Below are 17,500 nucleotides of genomic sequence, written 5' to 3' on the forward strand. Positions count from 1 at the left end.
TGAATCTTGAATCTTGAATTCTTTATACTACAAGTAGTAGTGGCTCTCCATAACTTGATCAGTAATTTCCCAGCGTTTTTCTTCCCCTTTATCCCATGTTTGTATTTTATTGCTGTATTAGAATTTTAGAATACTCCAATCTTAAAACTTTTGGTTTATAAAATTTATAACTTCCAACTTGTACTAGAAGTTATAGACAAGTAAGCAAGATCTTAGACGTTAGTTAATTTTCCTTTTACTATTTATCCTTCTATTATCCTACCATTATTCTATTTTACAATTATACTTCTCATCTTTCCTAATATCTTCTTGTGTGTCCAATCACCTGGCCAATAAAGAATATGGTTTTTTCCTCTCCTGCTCCATAAATGTAATAAGACTGGCTTAATTTTCTGTATAGACTAGCATGGGACGTTCAGTCTTGATTTCAAGTACTGTGTGCCAACAAGTTGATGCCAACTATTAATGGCCAGAAAAAGAAAATACCCACCATGAAACTCATATAAAAACTGCAGGAGCCCATAAAAAAATATCACCTGGTCCTTAATTCAAGGTTTGCAAAAGGCTTCAGGTATCTGAATCTTTAATACAACAAAGTGATCTCCATTTTTCATGTTAAGCTTCTGGGGGGAAAAGGAGAAAGAAAAATAAAGAGAAACAAAAGAGAAATGCTTTTGAAGAATTAAATCACAGATGAAGAAAAGGTGAAGACCGGGGTTAATGTTTGCAAAGAGAAGCCACCCTTGAAAGTTGCCAAGAAGAGAGATTCACAATTTTGAAACTCTCGGAAGGGAAAACAAATGCATGCATAGGGAGGGGAACACAGGAGGGATATCGGTCTAGGCGTTGGACTTGGAGCAGGGAGTTCTAGTCCTGCTTTGGTGGACACAGAAGTCAATGTCTATGGAGATTCTCAAGTCATCCAGGTCATGGTTATTCCAAAGGTCCTTTTTCAAGAGGCCACTGGACTTTCTGGTTTTTCTTTGGAGAAGTTTTGCTTCTCATCCAAGGAGCTTCTTCAGCTCTGACTGGATGATCATAGAATGGAATGGAATGGAATGGAATGGAATGGAATAGGATAGGATAGGATAGGATAGGATAGGATAGGATAGAGGAAGGAAAGGAGAATAGAATAGTATGGAATGGAATGGAATGGAATGGAATAAAATAGAATAGAACAGAACAGAAAAGAACAGAGGAGGGAGGAGGGAGGGAGGGAGGGAGGGAGGGAGGGAGGGAGGGGAGGAAGGAAGGAAGGAAGGAAGGAAGGAAGGAAGGAAGGAAAAGGAAGAGAAGGAAAATGGAATGGAATGGAATAGAATAAAATAGAATAGAATAGAAAATATGGAATGGAATGAATTAGAATGGTATAAAAATAGGAATATAGAATAGAATAGAATAGAATAGGAATAAGGAATAAGAATAGGAATAGGAATAGGAATAGGAATAGAATAAGAATAGGAATAAGAATGGAATGGAATGGAATAGAAAATAGAAAAGAAAAGAATAGAATATGAATATGAATATAATAGAATGGAATGGAATGGGAATGCAATGCAATGCAATGCAATGCAATGGAATGGAATGGAATGGAATGGAATGGAATAGAATAGAATAGAATAGAATAGAATAGAATAGAATATGAATTTAGAATAGAATAGAATAGAATAGAATAGAATAGAATAGAATAGAATAGAATAGAATAGAATTCTTTATTGGCCAAGGAATGCCACATTCCCCACCATCCAGTCAAAGCCGAAGAAACTTCTTGAATGAGAACCGAAACGTCTTCAAAGAATAACTAGAAAGTCCAGTTGCCTCTTGAAAAAAAAAAGAAAAAGCAGTTTTGGGACGAACCAATAGGGTGACTTTGGACCAGTTTTTCCTCTCCCAGCCCTAGGAAAAAGGAGGACAGGGCAAATGAGTCGCACCTCCAAATTGCCTCCCCCCAAAAAAAACACCCTACAGAGACTTGACTAACTCTTGCCTCCCAAGAGTTAGGAATGATTTAAAGCACCCCTCCCTCCCCCCCAAAAAAAGCGGTGGCGGCGAGGAGCTTTCTCAAGGTTTGATCACTGACATTTATTAATCGGTGCCAAGGCGAGCGAATTAAATCGAATAACCGGGTCATTTTAAAAGCGAACGATCGCCTTCACACGTGTTAAGCGTCCTTGTGATTTAGGCAGGCTCGTGAATTTATTTATTTGGTTCTGTGGTTCTGTGTACCTTCCCTCAAAATTGACCGGGAGGGTGGAGGAAGTGGGGAGAATGTCCTTCATACACCCCCACCCCCGCTTCCTCCCCTCTTCTCCGGATTGTTCTGGGAAATGGGAAAAATCGAGGCTGACCGCGGTCTAACACACAACGCTGGCTTTTGTGAAACATTTGCGCGTTTCACATTTAGAGGGTGGCGACCTTGATAAATTGGGGGGAGGGGGGGGAGAAAAAAAATCTGATTTTTCCGCAATTATTTTAACGGGGCAACAAGAAACCCTTCCTGATTCCGTTGGGTAATTCTAATTCCGACCCGGCCACTTTCTCTGCAGGTTACAAATAATGAAAATCACTTCCAAAGTCCCAAACCTCTCGGTGATAGTTCTGGACTTTCGGTTCTCGTATAATCACGACCTTGGGCCTGGGCTCAATGAATCAATAATATTTCTTCGGCTGGGGATGATGGGCGTGGATATCCAGTTCTCCGGAGAACGCCAGGTGTGTGTGTGAGTGGCATTTTCAGTTTCTTCCTGTTTGGACTTTTATTTCCTCGCCAGCACAACGAAGAGAGCCAACTGTCTTGATGGACCCTTGCAAAGGGAGAAAATACCCCCTTTTTTGAGGGGTGTGTGCAGTTTCTGGAGGGGTGGTCCCAAAAGAAGAGCGATGCAAGCGGGAACGGGGAGCGGGGAGCCGGAGCGGGTCGGGGGGGGGGGGAACCTCTGGAGCCAAGCTGAAGAAAGGGTACAAGACACGAGAGAGCAAAACGCCCACTTCGTGCCCCCCCAAAGGGTTGGCCTGAAGGGGCTTCTGGTGGGAGGGTCAGAAGGGGAGAGAGAGAGAGAGAGAGACCCTAGCTGCCATCGGAATAGCTGCTGTCTGGCTTGAATGTTGTTTGGGAGACACCTGGAAAATTAAAGGAAGGATGAAACTCGGAGAAAATTACAAGGGAAGGAAATGAAGGATAGAAAGGAGGCAGGAAAAAAAAGGAAGGAAGGAAATGAAGGAAGGAAGGGGAAAGAGAAAGGAGAAGAGCAGAGAGGGTTGGAAGGAGGGGGGGAAATAGGAAGGAAATTAAGGAAGGAAGGGAAGGAAGGAAGGAAGGAAAGGAAGGAAGGAAGGAAGGAAGGAAGGAAAATGGAAGAGAAGTAATTAGGAAAAAAGGAAGGAAGGAAATTGAAGAGAGAAAGGGAAGAAGTGAGAGGGCTGAAGGGAGGGAGTAAGCAGGAGGAAATAAAGAAAGGAGGAAAAGGAAGGAAGGAAGGAGGAAGGAAGAAAGGAAGGAAGGAAGGAGGAAGGAAGGAAGGGATGAAGGGGAAGGAAGGGGAAAGAGGGAAGGGAAAAGAATCCAGGAGGGCTGAAGGGAGGGAGGGTGAAAGTAAAGAAAAAGAAGGTAGGAAATTAAAGAGAGGAAGAAAAGATGGGAGTATGGAGCGTAATAAAAGCAATCAAAGAGGGGGGGAGGGAGGGAGGAAAGAAAGAAAAGGGGGAGGGGGAAAGAAACGGGGGATGGGAGCAAGGGAGCCTCGGATTGGAGTTCAGGCGAGGCTCTGGCAGCCCGCACGGATCTGTCACTTAACCTGCCGCGTTGCTCCTCTCGTTGGGCATTTAATGCGTCCATGAAATCACAGCCTAAGAAGAGCGAGATCTCCCCTCTTCTTCTCCCCCCCAGAAATGGTTTCTAAGCAGGATTAAACATCAAGTTACGGGATAAATTGAAATTAGTCAGGCGTTGCTCTCGCTTCGGTGGCGGCGGCGGCAGAAGGCGAGGGCCACGGGTCGCCGCAGCTTGGCTGTCCGGGAAGGTTTGGGCTGATTCACCTGCAGAGCAGGTAAACATCAAAGCGAGTTTGGTTTGGAAGGTGTCGGGGTGGGGTGGGGGCGTCCATTCTGCAAGCCCCTTTCCGTTCTCCTTTCACTGGGTCAAGAATAAACGCGTTGCCTTCTTCCTCCACCGATGAAAGCTTTCGGTTGTTTGAGCTGTGTTCTACGTTCAAGGTAAACGTGTCAGGAAGGCAAGGAGAACTGTCAAATATTGGGCTTGAAAATAATCAATGTTGGGTGGGTGGGTGCGTGCGTGGAGAGAGAAAATAACCACTGGAACAGGTGAAGAGAGAATGTAATAGGAAAGGAAGGAAGGAAGGAAAGGAAGGAAGGAAGGAAGGAAGGAAGGAAGGAAGGAAGGAAGGAAGGAAGGAAGGAAGGAAGGAAGGAAGGAAGGAAGGACTGATGGAGGTAGGAAGGAGGAAAAGGAGAAGGAAGAGGAAGGAAAGTTGAGGAGGAAAGACAAAGAGGAAGGAAGGAATGAAGGAGAGATTGTTGGAGGTAGGGAGTAGGGGCGGGGAAAGGAAAAGGAACAGGAAGACGAAGGGAGGTGGAGAAGGGATGAAGGACAACTAGAGGGAGGGGAAGGAGAGACAGAGGTAGGGAGCAGGAAAGAGGAAAAGGAGAAAGATGAGGAAGGAAGGTGGAGAAAGGAGGAAGGACAAAGAGGAAGAGGAAGGAAGGAAAGACTGATGGAGACAAAATAGGAAGGAAAAAAGGAGAAGGAAGGAAGGTTGATAAAGGAGGAAAGACAAAGAGGGAAGGAAGGAAGGAAGGAAGGAAGGAGAGACTGATGGAGGGAGGGAGTAGGAAAGAGGAAAAAGAAAGAGGAAGAGGAAGGAAGATGGAGAAGGGAGGAAGGACAAAGAGAGGAAGAGGAAGAAAGGAAGGGAGGGGAGAGGTGTTTGGATCAAAGTGGAAAAAAAAAACACCTGTTTGTGTGAAAGACAATGGAATGGATTGACTCTGTAAAGGCCATGCCTGCTGTCTGTCATGCTCCAATTCTGGAGGTGACATTCATCACAAAGTCTCATTTTCAGAACCTGCCATCCTGTTGAGATGGAAAGACTCCTTAGGATCAGGGGGGTGATAGAGGATTTCCAAGGACCATGGGTCAGATCCCTCAGCCTCTCTTTGGTCTTCTCCACAGAGACAACTTAACAGAAATAGATGGGTCAGAAGACAGAGAGAGGCCAACATGTGGATTTATTTATCTGGTCTTCCAACCGCTGGATTGAATTTCCCATCATCTATCACTATTGACCAATCTGGGAGCCAACTGCGAAGCCACCTTGGGTATTACAATGGAGAAGAAGGATGAAAGAGATAAAGAAGCAAATAAAACAAGAAGCTGAAGACATCTATTCCCACTTTAGCAGAACATCTTTTTACCTGTAAGGTGAACATCCTTGTCTTTCTCACATTGGGGATTGTGGTCTGATAGTTCTAGGTGCCAGATCAGGGGGGCAAAAATCAGGGTCTTTTGGCTGCCATCCTAGTATCTACTTGGACTTCTGTAGCCCAGATCTGGTACTTTTCCAGAACCACATCTTTCCTTTAATTGAATAGGTGGGTCAGAGAACATCTCTCATCATATTAAAATGTCTGGAATGGACAGGAATGATGTGGTTGAGAGGGGAAGCTGCTTAATGCTTCCATAGTTATATCAATATGTCTACTTTGATGAGAGGAGGAAAAAAGGAAGGAAGGGAAGGAAGGATCAAGAAAAAGGGAGGAATTAAGGAAGATAGGATCAAGAAAAGGAAGGGAGGATAAAAAAAAAGTAGGAAGGATCAAGAAAAGGAAAGAAGGAAGGAACAACAAGAGGGAAGGAACGATCAAGAAGAAAGAAGGAAGGAAAAAAGGAGAGGAATCATTAAGAAAAGGGAGAGAATCATTAACAAAAAGGATAAAAGGAAGGATAAAAAAAAGAAGGAAGGAAGGGTCAAGAAAAAGAAGGAAGGATTAAGAAAAAACGGGAGCGAGGGAGGGATGGAAGAAGGAAAAAGAGTTAGAGCAAGCCTACTGCAATGGATTTCTTTTTTCTTTTTTTTTTTTTTTTGAAGAAGAAGAAGAAGAAGAAGAAGAAGAAGAAGAAGAAGAAGAAGAAGAAGAAGAAGAAGCTTCAAGGGGAAAAGTTATTTGTTTGGGGTTAACAACTAGTGGACTTTCATAGAAACCCCATAATCCACAGGAAGCTTTCCTTAAAAGGGATGGTTGTGGTGGCAGGGCCGGAGAGCAGTTTTTATTGGGAGGCTGGAATGCCTCACCTGTGGCCTCCAGGTGAGACTGCCAAAGCCCTTCTAGGGCCTTCAGAAATGACCAGTGGAGACAGCCAGTCTGGGTGAAAGGAGCAGGTTAACCTGGAAGGACCCTCCAGGCAACAGGAGATCCAACAGATATGCCGTCGTCTCTCTCTCTCTCTCTCTCTCTCTCTCTCTCTCTCTCTCTCTCTCTCTCTCTCTCTTTCTTTCTTTCTTTCTTTCTTCTCTCTCTCTCATTCTTTTCTTTCTTTCTTTCTTTCTTTCTTTCTTTCTTTCTTTCTTTCTTTCTTTCATTCTTTCTCTTCTTTCTTTCTTTCTCTCTTTCTTTCTTCTCTCTCTCTCTCTCATTCTCTCTCTCTCTTCTCTTTCTCTTTCTTTCTCTTCTCTCTCTCATTCTCTCTCTCTTCTCTCTCTCTCTCTCTCTCATCTCTCTCTCTTCTCTCTCTTTCTCTCTCTCTCTCTCTCTCTCTCTCTCTTTCTCCTTCTTTCTCTTTCTTTCTCTTTCTCTCTCTCATTCTCTCTCTCTTTCTCTTTCTCATTCTCTCATTCTCTTTCACTCTTATCTCTCTCTCTCTCTCATTCTCTCGTGCCCTATTTCCCTTCCCAACTGCAGTCCCCCCTTTGACTCTCCCTGATGCCCCTTGCTTCTCCTTGGAAAGCTAGAGTTCCACCATCCCATCAACTCCTGTCCTTCTTAGGGACACCTGAGGCTGGAAGATCTCCTGAACTTGCCGCCTCTTGGCCCTCAAGCCAACCTTGGCTAGTCTGCCACTCCATGGGGGAAGGAAGTAGGGGGGGGGGCTGGCTTCCCTGCCTCTCTTCTCCACCCTTGTTGACAGATGTTATCCAGATGCCCCAGGAATTCGGGCTAGGAAAATCACCTTTTTCATGACGGGGGAAAGGAAGGAAGAGATGAATGGGTTCTCCTTCCCCCAAGGGCCCGCTACCACCCCCTTCCCAGCTTGTAGCAACGCGCCTATCTGGCCTCCTCTCTGATTTTTCAGAGCCTGGGGCTCGCCAGCTCCTGCCTGAAAAAGATCCCGCAATTTTTTCCCCCCCAGTCTATTTAGACCCATGAGAGATGCTGGAGAAAATGCACAAGAAAAAGAGCTGATAGAATCAGAGACGGGGATTATGCCAGCTGCAGACTCATCCCTTGAGTGGATTCCATGTGGACTTTAGCCAGAAAAATCTGGTTTAACTGTTGTTGAACGTAGCCATGGTTATTCTCAGTTCCGTTTCTCACTGTGCAGCAGCTGCGTTTCTATAACCCAGGGGTCAGCAACCTTAAACCGGAGGTGGTATTCAGCCGGTTCTGACCAGTTCTGGAGAACCGGTAGCGGAAATGTTGAGTAGTTCAGAGAACCGGCCAATACCACCCCTGACTGGCCCTCCCCCCATCTCTTCTCTGCCTCCAATCAAATCCCAGCTGATCGGCTGGGTCTCATTTGGTTGCCCTGCACAGGAGAACGGAGCTGGAAAGCAGGTTAGTGGGGTGGGGAGGGAATGGAGATTTTGCAGTATCCTTCCCTTGCCACGCCCACCAAGCCACACCAAGCCCACCAAGCCACGCCCACAGAACCGTTAGTAAACACAAATTTAATCCCACCACTGCCTTAAACACTCAAAGAACCATTTGGACCCGTTCCCCCACAGAAAAGAAAACACCGGGAGCCATAAAAATCCTTCCCATGCCTGACTATTTCCTGAACGGCCACAAAACTAGCATACGTAGTTGAATTAAACATTCTGTTTTCTTCTGAAACTTTTCTTGGATTTATCCATGGTTGGCCTTACGGGGGTGGTGATGTTGAAAAGCTCAATAAATCGCGTGCCGGCAGCTGTCGTACATTGGCAGGTGTGACACATATTTTGAGCGACAGGGAGTCACAAGCGGAGGGATGAAAGAGCCACATGTGGCTCCAGAGCTGCGGGTTGCTGACCCCTGCTATAACCCAATTAAGAATTAGAATCTGAATTCACCCACGTTCTGGGTTTTTGTGCAAGTTCTTGAACTGATAGAAGGTAATATTTGCAGCTCAGGATGTGGTGGGCTGTGGGATCCTTGCTGTTCTTTATGCTTGTTGGTTTTCTTGCAGGTGTTTCATTACCGCATTATGTAACCCCCCTCATTAGCACTGATGATGTTACCTAGTTTGGTAATGAAACGTCTGCAAGAAAACGATCAGGTTCAGACAGCACCAAACACTCCACAAAAGCTAAGAAGATTCAGACCTGGTGAAGTTTGGAGAAGAGACTCAGTGGGCTATTGGTTGGGCTGGGAAGTTGTTGCTAAGATAACAGAGTAAATGTGTTTGTGTGGCCATCAGGAGTTGAAGCAACTTTGAGCTTGGTGGTTACCTTGCCGATGTTTCATTACCCAAACTAGATAACATCAGTTCTAGTGGGCTTGCTCTGGCATATAAAACAGAGAGCAAACCCCACTCCTTTCTAGCACTGCTGATGTTATCTAGTTTGGTAATGAAACGTCTGCTACAAAACCACCAAGCGCGTAAAAAATGCAAGTAGAAAAATAGGGACCCCTTTGGTGGGAAGGTAACAGTGTTTCATGTGCCTTCGACATTTAATCATGCTGGCCACATGACCACGGAGACGTCTGTGGACAGCGCTGGCTTTTCGGCTTTGTAACGGAGAGGAGCACCTCCCCCTAGAGCCAGAAACAACTAGGACGTATTATATGCGAGGGGAACCTTTACCTTTTAACTCAAGAGAGGTTAACTATGCAGGATAACTGAAGCAGAGTATTAGCTCACCCCAGTCTTGGGGGCTTCTAACTTGAGAAGGTTCAAACCCAAACCAAGACAAGGCCCACTGCAATGCATTTGTCCCTCTCTTGAGTTATCCTGTTTGAATGGTCCCATCACGAGTTCTCCCATGTTGAGTTGGCTATGGCAAATTGGCCAAGGTGAGATGGCCAAGGTGAGTTATCCTAAACCCGTTCAGAATGCCTAGGTAGATTCTCATGTCAAAACTCTGGAAATGGCCCTTCATCTCCTCCACCTTGACAAGGGTCAACACAATCTCATTCCCAACATAAACAGAATATTATGACTTCTGCATATTTCCTCCTTTCCATCTCTAAGTTCGGTGAATTTCTAAACTCTCTCTAAAAATGCTCTGCATTCCACTTGCCTGCTAGAACCATCTTCATGGTTATTTGTCCCACTCTGCGATCCACCAAAGAATTAAAAAGGTTCCTCCAAGAATGAAACAAGCTAAGATCAGATTCTGTAATCAAACAAAGCAAAGGGATCTCTTCCTCCGTGGAGGAAGCCTCTGATTTCGCCAGTCTATTTCTGTAAGCTATTAATTTCCAGATGATTAGGAATGTTGTCAGTGTATAGTAATGTGCAAACCATTTTCAGATGGAGCTGTTATACTATTTCTTTTATTTAAAAAAAAAAGGTATTTATTTATGACATGCTGTTCTCATTCATGCTCTCAGGAGCCCAGGTTGATTGTATCTTCGGAAGATACTGCCCGTTGCATTTTAAGAACAATACTGTGATTATTTTTAATGCAAAACACATCTCTGTTTCATGGAAAATCATTACCGTCCATCATTTTTGATAGCCTGTAAACCTCCAAAAAAGTTTATACAGTTCTGTAAGCATGTCTAGGGTTGCTGTGTTTATGACCGTGTTCATATTTTTCCTTAAGCAGAATTAAATATCAGTTATGGTTTTATCATTTATAAGGGTTAGGAGCACTCAAGATGTAATAGTCTCTGAGCTTTGTCACTGTTGCATGCAAATAAGTCAGCATCATTTAATAATGCTGAATTCTGCTCTCTGAGTCAAAGTTCTCATCGTAAAAATCCAATCCTATCCAGAAATGCAGTCATGTTCCTCCTGATATCCTCTTATGTCTTGTTGTAAGTTGAGAAGCTTCTCTGTGAAAGTTAACCGTCAGGTCCCATTTTCATTTTCTAAAAGAAAAACACCAGTAATTTCTTAACTTTTCCAGGGTCTTTTATGATTATTACTTGGTCCATTATGACCTCCTCCCAAAAGAAGTTTTTGGGGAACTATGAGCCGTTCATTTGTCCATTTATTTTGTGTGCATCGGTTGGGTAACTCCCAGCCAGGCAGGGGGAAGGAGTCAAACAGGGAACTAGCCTTGAGTCCTTGCACAGCTACAAGAGGCATAAGCCTGATTCCTCTTAAAGTCCCATGAAATTAAGCAACAGAATTTTGGAGCTCAGTTGTAGTTGTAAATCGAGGGTGACCTGGATTGCTAATTGGCCAGATATTTTGTCTCTGTTTTGGTAAGAGAAGTTGTGCTTGGCACGGATTCTCTTGGCAACTTTCACAAAGAGAAGGATCCTTCTTTTTAAAGAATGTGGGTGGGGACTATGACCTAAATACATGGGCCTTCCCTTTCTTCTTCCCCAACTCTTAAGCCCAGGAGCTTCTGACGAGCTGAGTCACCACTAAATTGACCTGCAAACCTAATTCCCACCCTCCATGGTCTCCTTTCTTTGCTGGTTCCTCTCCCCGACCAGGTGGATTTTCAAGCCTTGCAGGGTTTGTTTTTTTTTGTAGGTGAGCATGAAGTTGGGAAACTCAATTCTTCGAGTGTGAAATTTTGGTGGAGGTAGGTGAGTCTTGGCAGAAGGCCTCCTCGTTTTGGAAGGTGTGTGTATATGTGTGGCATCTACTGGGTTTCCCCGAAAATAAGACCCTGTCTTATGTTTTTGTTGCCACCAAAAATGGCACCAGGTCTTATTTTCAGGGGATGTCTTCCACTGACTAACCTCACTTGTGTGCATCACCCCTGGCCTCCTTTTCGCGGTCAGAGGCCTTCAGGAACTTCTTCTTCTGCGGCTGGCAAGGCTTTCCTGAAGGCCTCTGCAGCCTTCAGGATCGATCCAGAGCTTTGTTATCAGCTCCAGAGGCCTTCAGGAAAGCCTGGCCAGCTTTGCTGGCTGCAGAAGAAATGGGCCGGTAAGGCAGGTGTCGGCGTGTGCGAGGCCTGGCTACAACACCCCAAAGGTAAGTAGTAGGGCAGCTCCAACCCCCCCATCTCCACCCTAGCTTAATTTTTACCCATGCACTCGAATGGGCAGGATCTTAATTGGGGCTTATTTTGGGGGGTAGGGCTTATATTGGGTGCTCGTGTAAAAATCAAGCTAGGGCTTACTTTCAGGGTAGGTTGTATTTTCAGGGAAATGGGGTATGAGCAGGAGCCAGTCCAAATTTTTCAGCTGAAAGGGCAACCTATGCTACCGGGTCCATGCCCGTTCTTGCCCTGCTCCTTCAAAGAGGCCTCCTCTTGTTTTGTTTTTCCTGGTTCTTAGCAACCCCGCTTTGCATTCCCATCTGTCATCTCACCACCGTTTCTACCTCCCTGCAACTTGACGGAATGAGGACAGACGAAAACAGACGGGAGTAAAACTGGTGTTGTCGGTCCAGATCCATTTCCTCGCAGCTTTCTCTTCAGCCCGGAGTGGCCCTTGGTGTGTTCCAGACCGTGAAGGACTTTGGAAAAACCCTCAATCGGTGATGACGATGAGAATGAGATGACGGTGAACATTTTATATATTCCAATAAATTTGTGGATTTGTAAAAATTCTGAACTCAGGGTAACTCTTGGCAGGTTACCATCATCAAAGATACAAGCGGTATACACAATTCAAAAAGCCAAAGATTGCAGCCCAATTAAAGATGGAGAGGGCGGGAGCAGGAAAGGTGTGTGATCCTTTTAGCACCTTGCAAAATAAAATGAGGATGGCTAGCATCACGTCTATTTTCAAAACCCTCCTCCTCCTCCTCTTCCTCCCCACAAATCCCACTCCTGCCTAGTACTGAAGATGTTACCTAGCTGGGTAACAAAACGTCTGCAAGAAAACGACCAAGCTCAGAGAGCACCAAGGACCCCACAGTCGTCCTCCTCTCCACAAATTCCAACAGTCGTTTTCCCCTTCTCTTCCTCTTCCTCCACCTTCTCCTCCACCTTCTCCTCCTCCTCCCTCCTCTTCCTCCTCTCCACAAATCCCACTCTCTCCTAGTACTGAAGAAGTTATCTATTTGGGTAATGAAACATCTGCAAGAAAACCACCAAGCTCAAAAAACCCTAAGGACACCTAAGTCCTTCTCCTCTTCCTCCTCCTCATCCACAAATCCCACTCCCTCCCAGTACTGAAGATATTCCCTAGTTGGGTAATGAAACATCTGTAAGAAAACCAGCAAAGCTCAGAGAACACCAAGATACATTTCAATCCTGAGCTACAAATATTCTTCTTTTATTGGTTTGAAAGAAAAATTCTGCAGCCTGATTTAAAAAAAAAACCCACTCTAGATGATAGCTCTTTTCTTCTTCTTCTTCTTCTTCTTCTTCTTCTTCTTCTTCTTCTTCTTCTTCTTCTTCTTCTTCTTCTTCTTCTTCTTCTTCTTCTTCTTCTTCTTCTTCTTCTTCTCTTCTTCTTCTTCTTCTCTTCTTCTTCTCTTCTTCTTCTTCTTCTCTTCTCTTCTTCCTCCTCTTCTCCTCTTCTTCCTCTTCTTCCTCCTCCTCCTCCTCCTCCTCCTCCTCCTCCTCCTCCTCCTCCTCCTCCTCCTCCTCCTCCTCCTCCCCCCCCTCCTTTGTACCTAGAAATTTCAATGCTAATTTTAGGTGGGAACATGAAGTGGTTCCATACTTAATCCTGGCTGGTCAACCATATACTTTAAATCAATATTTTTTCAATCTCGGCCTCTTTAAAGTTGGTAACATTCTGAGAATTGAAGTCCACCCAATGTAGAGTTGCCAAAGATTGAGAAACATGGATTTAAATACTACTACGCAATTCCCACCTCAACATGCTACGGTCCTGGACTTGATTAGATTTTCAGAAGTTCATTTTGGAAGGTGTGGAAGATGCTATCTGTTTTAAATTATGTTTCATAAAAGGGTAAACGATCTTGTTGATCTTGTTTGGAGTGAGAGTTTCTCACAATGTATTGACACCTCCATCTTCTGCAGGAAATATCTTGTTGACTGCATCAGGGCCAATGTCAGAGAAGAAATGAAGATTACCAAAAGAATTATTTTCAACGTGTTACATTTCTCTCGGTTCTCATTCAGGATGGAATGCTTCTTTGGCAACAGATTAGCTCCAGCAGCTGAAGGCTTTTTGGAGGTAAACCACAACTTCTTATAAACCCAATGTTCAGTGGTTTTTGTTTTTGAGTTCAAGTTTACTTTTAAAAAAGTGAAATGAAATGACATTCCAAGTGGAAAGAATTCAGCAAAAGCCTTCTTCTGGATAGCGGTGTTGATTTAATTTTTTTAAAAATTACTGTATTTAATTGTTCAACATTCCAACATTTAAAACCAATTTCCACTCTTTGCGATGATTCTGTAACAGTGTTCACACTAATTAACAAAGTCTATAACTATATCAATTACTTCTCCATTCTATTCACTTATACTCTTATTTCTCAGCTTAACTTATAACATTATTAACACACACACACACACACACACACACATACATATCACTCCTTATCACCTATTCCCTCCCACTTGTGACTGTATGACTATAACTTTGTCAGTTTGTATCCTAACGATTTTTATTGACTGTTTCCTGGTATGATTTGATTGCTTATTGTACCCTATGACTATCATTAAGTGTTGTACCTGATGATTCTTGACGAATGTATATTTTCTTTTATGTACACTGATAGTATTTGCTCCAAGACAAATTCCTTGTGTGTCCAATCACACTTGGCCAAAAAAGAATTCTCTTCTCTTCCTTCCCTCCCTCCCTCCCTCTCTTTCCCTCTCCTTCCTTCCTTCCCTCCCTCCCTCTCTTTCCCTCTCCTTTCTTCCTTTCTTTCCTCCCTCCCTCTCTTTCTCCTTCCTTCCTTCCCTTCCTCCCTCTCCTCTCCCTCTCTTTCCCTCCCTCCCCTCCCTCTCCCTCCATCCCTCCCTCTCTTTCCTTCTTCCTTCCTTCCCTTCTTCCCTCCCTCTCCTTCCTTCCTTCCCTACCTCCCTCTTTTTCTCCTTCCTTCCCTTCCTTCCTTTCCCTCTCCTCTCCCTCCATCCATCCCTCCCTCTCTTTCCTTCTTCTTCCTTCCTTCCCTTCTTCCTTCCCTCCCTCTCTTTCTCCTTCCTTCCTTCCTTCCCTCCCTCCCTCCTCTCCCTCTTTCCCTCCCTCCCTCCCCTCCCTCTCCCTCCATCCCTCCCTCTTTCCTTCTTTCTTCCTTCCTTCCTTCCCTTCTTCCCTCCCTCCCTCCCTCTTTCCCTCTCCTTCCTTCCTTCCTTTCTTCCCTCCCTCCCTCTTTTTCTCTCCTTCCTTCCTTCCTTCCTTCCTTCCTTCCTCCCTCCTCCTCCCTCCCTCCCTTCCTTCCTCCTTCCTTCCCTTCCTTCCTTCCTTCCTTCCTTCCTTCCTTCCTTCCTTCCTTCCTTCCTTCCTTCCTTCCTCCTTTCATTATTTTCCTGCTTTTATTTTTCTCTTTGGTCTTTCTCCATTTTCTCCCCTTTCCAGCACCCTCCATTTTAATTTTTCCCTTTTACAAAATCCCCGGAAAAGGACCCTTCCCTTAAATTCTGCCCCTCCTTTCCCTCCCCTCCCATCTTTTCCGCAGACCTTCTCTTATCCCCTCCTGCCCAGTTCGGCTCCCCATCCTCCCTCACTCCTCCACCTCTGACGGCTCCTCTTCCTTGGCATTCCCTTGGCAAGGGTGGGCAACTCCTTCCAAGCCTTCGCGCCAACACGACTTCCATCTATTTAATCGGAAAAGCGGTCAATGGGAGAGGCCCCCCCTCCCCTTTCTCTCCCCCACCCCCAGCCCTCATCTACAGCTAAGGCCAGGCTCTGATTGAATTGCTGTGAACCCCTCCCCCTCCCTGGTCCACTTCGGCTGGCTTCGGGGCCGCCCTTGGCCTTTCCCCACAATGTCCTTGGGACCCTTGTAAATTTCATTTTGAAAGCTGGCCCAGAGGAGGGGAGGGGAGGGGAAGGGGGCTCAGCTTCTGGCACGTTGCATTTTACGGAGAGAGCACTGAGTCCGTTGGTGCCTCTCGGGATTCAAGTCGATGCATCGTTTTTTGCATCTGAAAGGCGGTTCTATGAAATAAACGAGACTGATTTCCGAGGACGTTTATTGGATTTGCCACGGGGAGGAGGGGAGGCGAGGAAGGAGGACCCTCGCCCTCAGCCTGGCCGTGAGAAATGAGGCAAGGGTTCACAGAAATATGACAAGAATAACAGAAGGGGCCCTGAAGGTCTTCTAAACCAACCCTCTTCCTCCTCCCTGTACAGTGGTCAGATTCACATTTTTTTTTACTATGGTTCTGTGGGCGTGGCTTGGTGGGCGTGGCAGGGGAAGGATACTGTAAAATCCCCCTTCCCTCCCCACCCCACTCACCTGCTTTCCAGCTCCGTCCTCCTGGGCAGGGCAACCAAACAAGACCCAGCCGATCAGCTGTGGGCGTGGCTTGGTGGGCGTGGTGTTTTGTGGGCATGGCTTGGTGTCTTGGTGGGTGTGGTGGGGGAAGGCTACTGCAAAATCCCACTTCCCTCCCCATCCCACTAACCTGCTTTCCAGCTCCGTTCTCCTGGGCAGGGCAACCAAAGAAGACCCAGCCGATCAGCTGTGGGCGTGGCTTGGTGGGCATGGCTTGGCTTGGCTTGGTGGGCGTGGCAGGGGAAGGATACTGCAAAATCCCCATTCCCTTCCCACTTCTGGGGAAAGGATATTGTAAATTCTCCATTCCCTCCCCACCCCACTAACCTGCTTTCCATCTCCATTCTCCTGGGCAGGGCAACCAAAGGAGACCCAGCCGATCAGCTGGGACTCAATGGGAGGCAGAGAAGAGATGGGGTTGGCGGGGCCAGTCAGAGATGGGATTTGCCGGTTCTCCAAACTACTCAAAATTTCCGCTACCGGTTCTCCAGAACCGGTCAGAACCGGCTGAATAACCACCTCTGACCCTCTATCATTTCGCTGTCCGATCTCTTCTGAAACCCCTACACCCCAGTGATGGAGCAACTTCTGCAACTTCTGTAGGCAAGCTCTCCCATGGATTAATTGTTCTTCATCCACTTAATTAACCTGTGACTGTTCCTTTTTTGAAAATCCTTGTGGATCGATCCAGGACTGGAACCTTCCAGGTGTGGGCTGTTAAAAAATATGGACATCCACCAGAAGGCAGAAAAGAGGCACAGAAAGCTCACACTTCTAGAGTAGCAGGCGATGGAAGACTTTGTGGAATGTAACGGATGGATGGGTGGGTGGGTGGATAGGTGGATGGAAGGAATGGAATAGAAGGATCCATGTCCCAGGAGCATGACCTCAAGCACAAGAAAACAAGAACCAGAATTGTTCAAATGAGGACAAGTTTATTTCATGCTACCTCTAGGCAAGAATCTGAACTACTAACGATCAAAACAAATTGACAGTAAATAAGAGTCAATGGAATTCAAAGTGGGCTGGACTTGGATCTCTTGTGAACCCTAGGGCAGTGGTCCCCAACCTTTTTGTACCAGGGACCAGTTTCACGATTATTCATTCTTTGCAGCCCGGTACAAAATGATCCACAGACCGGTACCGGCATCAGCACGCACGACCAAGGCAAGGCGAGCGAGCGACCGGCCAGCCAGCCGTCCCCGCTTCTCCCCGTCACCTTCAACTCCTCCTTTGTACCTTCTCCGGTCAGTGATGGGCTTTTCGGGCTCTTTCTTAATCTCCTCCTGAGTAACGCGAGACTCCACCGCCATCGGGACAGCTCTTCATTCGAAGCCGCCCCCCCTCTTTGATGAAACTAAGGCGCGAGGATTCCTTCAGCACCCAAACGCCGCTTTCCAACCGACGACCGACAAGCTCACCCGGAAGCACTTTCTCAAGCGCCATCGAAACAAGATGGCGGCGCCCAAGCAAAGTATGCGGCCCGGTACAAAATGATCCACGGACCGGTACTGGTCCGGGGCCCGGTGGTTGGAGACCCCTGCCCTAGGGAACTCCAAGCTGATGTCAATCTTGACTTTTCCTCAGGGTCAACCTTCTCATCTCCTACACAAAACAGGATAAGAGTTGGAAGGGACCTTGGAGGTCCTCTAGTCCAACCCTCCTTTCAAGCAGGAAACCCTACACAAATGGGTTGTCCAATCTCTTCTTGAAAACCTCCACTGATGGAGCAGCCACAACTTCTGGAGGCAAGTTGTTCCGTTGGTTAAGGGTTCTGACTGTCAGGAA

General features: G+C 45.9%; 2 long non-coding RNA genes across 4 annotated transcripts in view; both read left to right on the forward strand.

Annotated features, from left to right (window-relative positions):
• LOC148129599 (uncharacterized) overlaps positions 1–5,996 on the forward strand; it is a 38,069-nt gene extending 32,073 nt beyond the window's left edge. For both annotated transcript variants that reach the window (XR_015745258.1, XR_015745259.1), the window contains 2 exons: positions 2,547–2,712; positions 5,189–5,996. This is a non-coding gene — a long non-coding RNA (uncharacterized LOC148129599). The remainder of the gene's footprint in view (positions 1–2,546; positions 2,713–5,188) is intronic.
• A 108-nt stretch (positions 5,997–6,104) lies between these two features.
• LOC148129600 (uncharacterized) overlaps positions 6,105–17,500 on the forward strand; it is a 13,848-nt gene continuing 2,452 nt past the window's right edge. The window contains exons 1-3 of one of the 2 annotated variants that reach the window (XR_015745261.1): positions 6,105–6,321; positions 11,623–11,850; positions 13,386–13,440. This is a non-coding gene — a long non-coding RNA (uncharacterized LOC148129600). Of the gene's footprint in view, positions 6,322–11,622; positions 11,851–13,385; positions 13,651–17,500 lie in introns of those variants that run through there. The other variant, XR_015745260.1, reaches the window with a different exon arrangement.

The sequence above is a fragment of the Notechis scutatus genome, chromosome 13 (assembly GCF_049901735.1).
Source record: "Notechis scutatus isolate UNSWTSFEM ecotype Mainland chromosome 13, rNotScu1.2, whole genome shotgun sequence".
Lineage (NCBI taxonomy): Eukaryota > Metazoa > Chordata > Lepidosauria > Squamata > Elapidae > Notechis > Notechis scutatus.